This window comes from Cetorhinus maximus, chromosome 7 (assembly GCF_964194155.1).
Source record: "Cetorhinus maximus chromosome 7, sCetMax3.hap1.1, whole genome shotgun sequence".
NCBI lineage: Eukaryota > Metazoa > Chordata > Chondrichthyes > Lamniformes > Cetorhinidae > Cetorhinus > Cetorhinus maximus.
The window spans coordinates 64,892,892-64,903,436 of record NC_135885.1 but is presented as its reverse complement, the minus strand read 5'-3'; the positions used below and the strand labels follow the sequence as shown (position 1 = coordinate 64,903,436).

The window sequence follows — 10,545 nt, the reverse complement described above, 5'->3', positions numbered from 1 at the left end:
TGGTACAGTGACTTAGAACTATAAATGCTGAACCACTGTGTTGAGTGGCATCTAAGGAGGGCTGTCAAACAGAGGTAATTGTATTGTAATGTACTGGCAATGTAAAGAAAACTGGAGGGCTAATCTCTACATTAATAAGATCTCCACATTTTAGTGAATTCAAAACCAGATTGGGAAGAGGTGCTGGTTTTAAGAAAATAACAAAAACAAATCTATAATAGCAAAGGATTTAAACTATTAAGCAACTTTAACCTTCAACCTGTGTTTGGATATATTTATTTCAGTGCTCTTCTTTTTGGTATACTGAGCTTTGTTTTAAGGCCCTAGTGGATTAGCAGCTGTAGGAACAGTTGATCACCCCCAATTTTAATATTTCAGTCTCAATATTAGAGGGTGATGGTAGCGTAGAGAAAATGTCACTGGATATATAATCCAGACGTTCAGGCTAATGCTCTGGGGACACAGACTCAAATCCCACCCCGGCAGCTGATAAGAGTTTTAATTCAATTAATAAAACTGGAATTGAAAGCTAATGTCAGTGATTGTTACCATGAAACTATCATCAATTGTAACAATCCATCACTAAAGGCAGCTTGCCATCCCTACCTGGCCTGAGCTACATGTGACTCCAGACCCAAGGTAATGTGGTTGATTCTTAACTGCCCTCTGAAATGGCCTACTGAGCTGATAAGGGCAATTAGGGATGGGCAATGACTGCTGGACTTGCCAGCAACACCCACACCTAGAACGAATTTTTAAAAATGAGGGACACAGTGGGTAGAATTTTTAGCTTGGTGTGCGGGCGTGTGGCCAACCCACTCGAGCGTAAAATAGTGCATGATGATGTCGGGCGTGCACACGAAAGTCAGAAGCGCGCCCACCGACAATTAAGAGGGCGATGCAGCCCATTAAATTTCCAATTGTCCCCGATTTTTCATGGTCCATCCAACCTTACGTTTGGCAGATGGGCGAATCTGCCAGGTGGACTTTGCATTTTTGATGAAACCTCATCCAAGGGCGGGATGAGGTTTCCGTTATTAAATAAAAATAAAACGTTGGACAAAAGTTTCATCATCTATATGTTCAGGTGACTGATTCTGATATGTGGACATTTTTTTCTGGATTTTAAAATTTTTCTTGATTGCTTTTAAATTTTTCAGCTCCCTGAGGCAGCTCTCTGCCCTCAGGGAGCTTTCATTCCGCACTCCCCTGCGCCCGCGCTTATGTCAGTGCCCGCCTTCCTCCTGCCCCCACCCCGGCAGCACTGAGCATTTCAGTGCGGTCGGGGGCTGATCGTGGTTGGCGGTCTGTTCCCCAACCGCTTCCGGGCCCGCTGATTGCATGCACCCGCCGAACTAAAAATCCTGCCCAGTATGAACAAAATCCATTGAGAACAAGAAAAGGAAAAAGTACATTAAATTACATTAAAATGAAAAAGAAAAGAGACAAATGGCTGTTCTCACTCACCACTAAGTGGCCAGCAGCACCAGGCATACTTTAGATTACACAATCAACTTAGAGAAGTTACGACCCAGGGCTATCTGTATAGGAAACAGCAAAAGCACTAGACTATACACAAAGCTTAGCAGTTCCATCATAGCAAAACTCTACAGCTCTAGCACATCCAGTTGAGAAAGCAGACAAACAACTAATGAGGGAAGAATCCATAAAGATCCCCATTCTTAAGCATGGAGGAGCGAAGTACATACATGCAAGAGAAAAGCCTGAAAGGTCAGCAAGTATCTGCAGGCAAAAGTGCCAGTGGGTGCTCCTACTTGGTCTTGTCTTAAGGTCTCCATCATACATACCAATTCAATTCACTCCATGTGAAAGTGCATGGAACTAGAGACAACTTGGTGACATAGGTCACAGTAGGGAGAGTAGGAACAAAGAATTTCTGATTTATTGGCATGATGAGTGGTGTCCCCCAGTTATCTTTATTTTGGTGGCTTAGCTTTACACCATATATAACCTTGATTATTTCACAAAGGTTAGTGGAAATCCGAAACCGTCTACCCTAAAAGTCTATATTTCCAAGGATCACTCAAGACTGAGATAGATTGTTGTTAGGGAAGGGTATCAAGGCAAGGCAAGAAAAATGGAGTTGAAATGCTGATCAGCCATGATCTAATTGAATGGTGGAGCAGGCCCAAGGGACTGAATGATCATCCCCGTTCCTAATGTTCCTATGACATCCAAACAGGTTGATTTCGCTTAATCTTAACATCAAAATTAAGCACTTGCCTGTTATCAGCAGAATTTTCTTACATTCACCCAACTGAAAATGTATGTTATGAATATTGTGTGTGGAAATCCAGCACACAAGAGATTATGCCCATACATCTGGTCAGTTTTGCCTTAATCACAATAATTTATATGACGTAACCAAGCTGAAATTAACAGTAGTATACTAATTTAAAAAATATTAGTAGTATACTAATTTAAAAAAAAACACACAATGCAGCAGCTAGACTCTTAGTCAATTTACTATTACTGAATAGTTAGAGGATTCTAAGGCGGTCTTTTAATGAAGCATTTCTGTATCTCAGTGGTTGATGCTGTAAGGCAAGAAAAAGTGGCAGAACCAGTTTGAACCCACAGAAGCACAGCTGTTCCAGAAAATAAAGGAGCGGCAACAATGGCAGCTATGAAGCAATATTCCATTCCCCTGGCTGATGGAAGGCAGTTTTTGAAGAGGCAATAGTAGGAGAATCTAAAAAAATGGAAGGAGTGAAAAAAGAAGCAACAGAATTACAGAATTTTTACAGCACAGGAGGCCATTTGTCTCATCGTGTATGCACTGCCTCTCCGTATGAGCAATTTATTTAGCGCCATTCTCTCGCCTTCTCCCTATAACCCTGCTCATTGTTCCTTTTCAAAAAATAGTCTAATTCCCTTTTGAATGCCTTGATTGAACCTGCCTCCACCACTCTCAGGCAATCATCCCAGACTTTAACCACTCGCTGCGTGAAAAAGTTTTTCTCATATTGCTTTAGCTTCTTTTACAAATTACCTTAAATCTGTGCCAGCCTTCTTTTCTCCAAGGAAAACAGTCCCAACTTCTCCAATCTACTTTGATAACTGGTTATGAAAGATCCTTTCATAATTAAACACTCTTCTGTTATAATTTTCAACCACTAGATGGTGCAACACATTTTGCTTATTCTTATTGTTGTGAATTAAGAAAATTACACGAATGATAAAATTCAGTGTTTAATTTGTTACTGAAATGGCACTATAAACAGATATTGTTGTCATGCAATTGATCTGATGAGTTTCACCTATTCTGTGGTGTATCTCTGGCCATGTGCCATAAAAGAAAGGGTGGGCCATGGTTTAACATTCAAGGTCTGACTAACCTGAAAGTTGTCACAATAGGCAATAGCATAATTGTGAAATATTGCAACACATTGTGGGGATGAAACTAGACTGATAATAGCCATAACAAATTACTAGTGCAAATAAAATATGGCCAATTAGGTAACTAGTATGTAAAAGAACGTTTGTATTGAATTGTAATGATTAACATTCTGAGAAATGTCAAAACAAAGGCATGTCGTATTTCCTTACACTCATCGCAATATTGTATTATTGATAATGCAGATGTTATTTTACTGAAATGGACAATTGGTAATGACAATAGAAGAATCTGGAAATAGACAATGGCATCCAATTGTGGGCACTTGTGTTATTGTCATTATTTAATGATCGTCAACATTTTTATGTCTATTTGCTCACATTCTGGCTGCAACATATAGTTCAATGTTACGTTCAAAAATTTTAAAAGGGCAAATGACCCAACAAGCAAATGTAGCAACTGCACTAACAATGGAATATTAGAGAATTATTGGAAATTTTAATAACATTCACAAAAGCATCAAACCAATCTGACAGAAATTTCCTTTTTTTCTTACCCATTTTCTCTTCAATTTTATTTCACTGCTTTTGCCTTTCCTGACAACATTGATTCCTTGATGGTCTACAGATGTGCAGGAACCATGCCCTCTGGTATGTTTCTCTCATGACCACTTTTGATGCGTGAGTCCAGATATTGTTTGTCAACTGGCAATCTGATCATCACAGCCAAGCAAGCTTCTCTCCTTACATAAAAACAGAAAATGCTGGAAAAACTCAGCAGGTCTGACAGCATCTGTGGAGAGAGAAACAGAGTTAACGTTTTGAACCCGTATGACTTCTTCAGAGCTCAGCATTTTTTTATTTATTTATTTCAGATTTCCAGCATCTGCAGTATTTTGCTTTTATCTAAGATTCTCTTCTTGTCTGAATGTGGCAAAAATTCACTCAGTGAGAATCATGGAATCTGACCAATTTCTTCCTTCCTAATGGAGGCCACTCTGGGTGTGGTCAGTTGATTCAGAACAAACCAGGGATTGACACTTTGGGCGTGATTTTCCCCTCTGTGCATTAAGTGCAGTAGTGGGCATGAAAATCGGCATCTTACCTGCCGACTGCAATGGTGGGTTTTCATCTCATTAATTATGCACACACGGGAAACACGCTGGATTGCAGGTGGGCAGCTTCTGATTCACCCACCCAGCCATGAGCTCACCGGTTCCTCTCTCCAGGCGCCATATTTAAATGGCACCCATGTACAGCTTTCTCGGTGACTGCAGCCCAGGATGCTACAGATGAGAGAGATGGCCCCAAAAGGGAAGAAGACAGCTGCACCCAAATTCAGTGATGCCTCCCTGGAGCGTCTGCTGGATGCAGTCGAGGCCCGCCATGATGTCATCTATGCCCGCCATGATGTCATCTATGCCCGTGATTGCCAGAGTAGATCCACCAACCTTGCCATCCCAGCTTGGGAGGTGGTGGCAGCAGTGGTCAGTGCCAACGCAGCACAGAAGAGGTCACCCACCCAGTGCAGAAACAGGATGAATAATCTCATCCATGCCGCCAGGGTATTTCATCACTCTCAACCCACCAGCCCATCAAACATTCACTGGCATCTCTCTCACTGCCAGCTCAAGGGACATCACCACTCATTCTCTCACACACACCCTCACATCTCCATCTGGCCTTATCTCCTCTGGAGTTTGTGGCCTTATCCCATCCATGGCTCCACTCCCTACCCACACATGACAGGCATCCTTATCATCTGTCCTGGCATGCATCCTGCTCACACTCCCCATCTGCCTTTATGCAGGACAACCGCGCACACAATTGGAGGGAGAGGTCTCAGGCCAGGGGTGGAGTGGCCGAAATCAAGGTCCTCACTCCCAATGGGAACTGAGCTATCGAGCTGGCCTGAAAGAACGTGGAACATTCTTGTGGCAAAGGTGAGATGGGCACCGCACACCCAAATGACGATCCTGCACCAGCTCATCCCTCAGACAATCATACTGTGAATGTTTTAGAGCCACCTGCCATGCACTAATTATCTCTCCTTTCTTTCAACGGCACTTCTGGAAAGCACCCAAAGGCATCCACAAGCCAGGCCCTCAGCTCCAACCTCAATGACACCTCAGATGAAGAACCTGAGGAGAGCACCATTGAAGACCCATCACAGCGCTCACCTTCACCCTCTAGCAGCACAGAGACACACAGCTCAGTGGGACCTAGTTCTACAGCAGCCTCGGGGTCACAATGTGGTGAGCACAGCACAGAATCTGGTCCACAATTGCGTGGAGGCAGGGGCATCTGAGGTTGCTGGCACTCGGAGGGCTGCTGGAGTCCAGGAATCTGCGGAGTCTTGAGTCAGATGAGCCTTTGGATTCGGTCCTAATTCAGTTGGTGGAGCTGCAGCGACAGTCAGGGGAATATCAGGAAGGGTTGTCAGCTGCATTCCATAGATTGCAACGTATGATGTTGGAGTCTGTTCGCATTCAGTCTGAGGTGATAGCGCCAGCATGCTAATTCACCAAGGTCAACCCCATCCCTCAACCCCCTCACAACCTCAGACCCCCACCACGACCACCCCTGGACCCCTCCCCCAGACACTGGACACCCCCACCCCCAGAACTTCAAAGCCAGCCCCCCTAGACCTCCAACTTCCCCCCACAACCACCACTGCCGCCCAACTCCCCCCAGGATCTCAGACCCACCCTCCTAGACCTCTGACACCCCACCCCACCCAGGTCCTTGGACTCCCCCCGCCCCCTGGACCTCCAACCACCACACCGCTGGACCTCTGACTTCCCCACACCGGACCTCAGACTCCCCCTGAGGACCGAGGATACCCCCCACCCTGGACTTTAGATCCTCACCAACCCCCCAGACCTCTGACCTCCCCACACCAGAAATCTGACCCTTGGCCTCCCCCCAGCCAGCCCCAGACCTCGGACTCCCCTCACTCCCCTGGACCTCTGCCCCCACCCTGGTCCTCTGACTCCCTCCCCCCGGACCTCTGATGCCCGCCCGCCCCCCCAGACATCCGACTCCCCCCACAGACTTCCGACAGCCACCCCCCTACTCCCCACCTATTTCTGACCCCCAGCCCTCCCCGTGTATTTCTGACCCCCAGCCCTCCACATGACCTCCGCCTGATCCCCCCTCCCCACCTCCACCCCTGCCACCCCGGACCACTTCCAGACAACCTGGATCCTCCCACCCCCCAAATCCTATCCATTTACTTGAGACATTTACCTTTTCCCCGGCCTGTCAATTTCCCTGGCCCTTTAAACTTACCTGCTTTACGGCAGCAAGCGCAGTAAAAAAGGGGGCGTGGCCTGGCGTGGCCTCCTTGAATCCGCTGGAGCTGTACTTTGCTGGGGCCTGCGAGGAGCCTTTTGATGCAGGCCCCAAGCAGCTCCAGTGAACAAAAGGATTGGCATAATTTTCAAGACCAGATAAGTGTGCATTTAATTCTTCTAATTCCTGCAGGCCAGCACTTTCTGACGCTAGCTGGAAGTTACGGCCCAAGAAGTCAGTCAGGGGCCCTCAGGCACCCATAGGGAGGAGGACCAGCAGCTGGGCACCCGGGGCCATCCAGGTCTCTCTGGGAGTGTCCAGTCGATCCCAAACCCCTCTTCCTAGGACCCCATCACCTCTAGCTCCACAGGCCAGAGGTTCCACCAGCCCCACAGCAGGACACCCAAAGTAGGTCAGGACCCTCCAGGTCTCGGCCCTCCAGAGGATGTCCGCCAAAGTTATCACAGACAACAGAGTGTAGCATTCAGCAGGCTGCCTCCACCTCCGCTGTGGATGTCGGGAATGGACCAAGACTTGGTGGTATGGTTAGGAAAGTTAAAAGACATTAGGAGCACATGTAAATAATGTTCACAAATGTAAACTGAATCGCACCCTTTTCATGTCTCCTCTTGTGTATGCTTCCTTTTTATGGTGAGCTGTGTTGCTGTCAGTCAGGTGCAACACCATGGTCCCTTCCCTCACTTAGCGTTGATGTCGCTATCATGGGCCTCACATCAAAGTAATCTGCTTTCAAATCACCACAGTGTGTGCCCGCTCTCAGATCATTCCTGACATCAGTTACATCTCACCCTTATTGTAAAGTGTGCTTATGGAAGGAACCTCGTTCACATGCTTTGCAGGGTCATTCATGTTCATTCTTGCCTGTGCAAGTTTGAGGCAGAGGTGTTCTCCTATCTCATCTGCATTATTGAAAGGTGAAGGTGTAGTGTAGAAGGAGAGATGTCTTAACGCATGAAGAAGGGTAACATATCCTGGAACTCCATGTACCCTCTGTCATCCGGCAGTGTTTTCATGCTATGAGCCCATACACAGAGCTCTTGTGTGCTCCTGTCTGCCAAGTGCATTCTGACTTTTCAAGTGTGCATCTGCTAAGCTCACCAATAAGTGAGAGGACCTTGCCACCTCAATGCTCCAAAGCTCTGCCCCTCTCAGCCACATTACTGTCCTAGCGCTTGTACCTACAACCTTGAGTGTTTCTCACCGTGTAGTTGTCTGTATTACAGCCACCAGGCTCTCATCATAATGTAGGGATGCAGCACTGTACATCCCTTCACCTAAACGCTCACCATGGTCAGTGATGCTAATTCTAAATATTGATTTTTGATGGTCAATGGAGCCTTTGAGCATGCTCTGGAAGTGCACATGGTAGCTTTAGACAATGCTGAGAGGAGCAATGGGAGAGGAGCGAGGATTACTGAAGCTTAAGTTTGCTCTTTATTAGCAATGACTTGTGACCTTGAGGGATTCCTGGTGGCTGTGCATTTTGGAGTTCACAGGGGCCAGGGCTGGCCATGTGGCACGATGACTGTGTTAAATATGAGGCATTTTAATGTCTGGCAGGTAAGTGTTTGAATGTCGTCATTCTCAGGTGGTCCACATCCATAGAAAGGCGAAGAAAATGCAGGCCAGCATCCCTAACTGAGAGTGCCGGATGTCAATGTGATTGAGAGAACTGAGTCATCTTCAAATGGATTTACACCTGCAGAAAATCCTCGGCCGCGTTGGCCCAAGTGTCACCTATCAGTTTAACCATCGAGGTTACACAGAATGTGTTGTCCCGTTGCTGGAGCTGGATCTCCTTGAGGACGTTTGTCAGACTGAAGGCATACTGCTACGAGCCCACTGAGGATAGTGACACAGTTCCTGCCTCTTGGAGGCTACCGTTGTGACTGAGCTGCTGGAGAGACGTTGAAGAGGCAGCAACTTCTGACGTCTGATGCTGGGACGCCCTCCTCCAATGAGCACCTCATCTCAGCAAGAACACATGCTCCTGAGGCCTCAACATCCTTCAAAGGATCAGGACAATGTGAGCCTGATGTGTAACTATTCACTCTCAGATTGAAGTGAATGGTTGAAATGAGAGGAGTAGCATCACAGGTGTTCATATTGGTCTATGATGGAGGGCGCTTGTCCAAGAGGAAACTCACATCAGCTTGTCATCCTCCTTGTGGAATCTGGTGGCAATGAGGACCTCGTATGCGCATCTGCCTCATCTGGCCTGTGCTATGGCCTCTTCCCCTGCAGCCTCGGCTTCCTCGGCCTCATCCCTTTCAATATCCTCCTCAGTGGAGGAGATGTGCAGCTCTTCCATGTCGGCTTCTGATAAGTCCTCACCCCTTTGTGTTTGTGAAGCGCACAGCAAGCCATGATGATCCAAGAGACCCTCTGGGAAGTGTACTGGAGTGCTCTGCCATATCTATCTAGGCATTGGAATCGCATCTTTAATATGCCTATGGTGTGCTCCACCAATGTTCAGGTAGTGGCATGAGCATTGTTGTACCTTCTCTCTGTAAGATTTTGAGGCCGCCGCACGGGTATCATCAGCCACGTCCTTTGCGGGTATCCCTTTGTCACCGAGGAGCCAACCCTGGATCCTGTGTGGTCCCTTGAAGATGTCCAGGATCTGCGATCCACTCAAGATGTATGAGTCGTGGCAGCTTCTTGGGTATCTGGCATAAACTTGCATGATTTGTTTGTTATGGCTGCAGACCAGCTGGACATTGAGCGAGTGGAAGCCTTTCCTGTTTATGTTTTGGAGTTCCTGTTGCCAGGGAGTTTTTACAGCCACATGAATGCAGTCGATGGCACCCTGCAGCTGGGGGGAATCTAGAAAGTGCAGCAAAGCCCAGTGCTCTGGCGTCCTGGCTAGCTTGATCTCTGTTGAAGTTCATGTAATTGTGGGCCTTGGCAAAAAAGGTGTGTGTTACATCTTGTATGTACTTATGCGCGGAAGCTTGAGAGATCCTGCAGAGGTCCCCACTGGAGCCCAGGAAAGAGCCACTCGTGTAGAAGTTAAGAGCGGCAGTGACTTTCAGAGCTCCTAGCAATGGATGTCCTCCCAGTCCCCGTGGCATCAACTCCAGGCGAATGCGGCAGATGTGAGCCACCAGATCCCTGGAAATGCGGAGGTGTCGGCGACACTGTCTCTGCCATCTGCAGAAAAGACATGTGTGTTCTGTACACCCTCAGTCTTGTGAGCCACCTACGCATGGTGTTCCTGTGAGCCTCATCCTCTGTATCCAGAAGGGGCCCTGCTGCCCTTTGCTCATCAGAGTGAAACTGCTCCCTTTGGCAAGCCTGGCGCCTCTGTCGCAATCTTCTCCTCCTTTTCTCCTGCCTGTACGTGATTATGCAGGTAGCAATAAATCCAGGCTCCGTCTTCCTGATGGTCTTCTCCCTGCGGCATCAGTAAGAAACAGACATGAGTCAGCATCAGCCTTCCTAGGCCCTATTCTGTCGATGACTCGTCAGTGAATGTGGGTTCAAGGGCTTTGTCCAGTGCTGACAACTATTTGCCCCTGAAATCTTGGCCAGCACAGGATGCATTTCAGGATGCTCCTTTTCTCCCCTACCTCCCCTCCACACCTTTACGTGACCAACTACTATGAAATTGCTTTGGCCAGGCACTTGGATGTGCTGCTTTCAGCCCAGGTGCTGGGATCCTCATTCATTGCACTCTATTACCACACTCTTTGGAATACACATGAGGGAAAATGTTTAGTCAGGAACTGAGATTATTTGCGGGGACCCTGAGGCTTCACTTCTGTGAACCACCCATTACCATGATTCTAACAAGCGTCTGAAGCTTGTCCTGTTGTCCAATTGCTCGCGACTTCGTTATCACTCTGGGGAATTTCCACATTGTGAACAAGG

General features: G+C 47.3%; 1 long non-coding RNA gene across 3 annotated transcripts in view; it reads right to left on the bottom strand.

The window, feature by feature from the left end:
* Positions 1 to 1,467: 1,467 nt before the first annotated feature.
* LOC144682842 (uncharacterized) overlaps positions 1,468 to 10,545 on the bottom strand; it is a 48,015-nt gene continuing 38,937 nt past the window's right edge. For 2 of the 3 annotated variants that reach the window (XR_013577121.1, XR_013577120.1), the window contains exon 3: positions 3,201 to 4,150. This is a non-coding gene — a long non-coding RNA (uncharacterized LOC144682842). Of the gene's footprint in view, positions 1,542 to 3,200; positions 4,151 to 10,545 lie in introns of those variants that run through there. The other variant, XR_013577122.1, reaches the window with a different exon arrangement.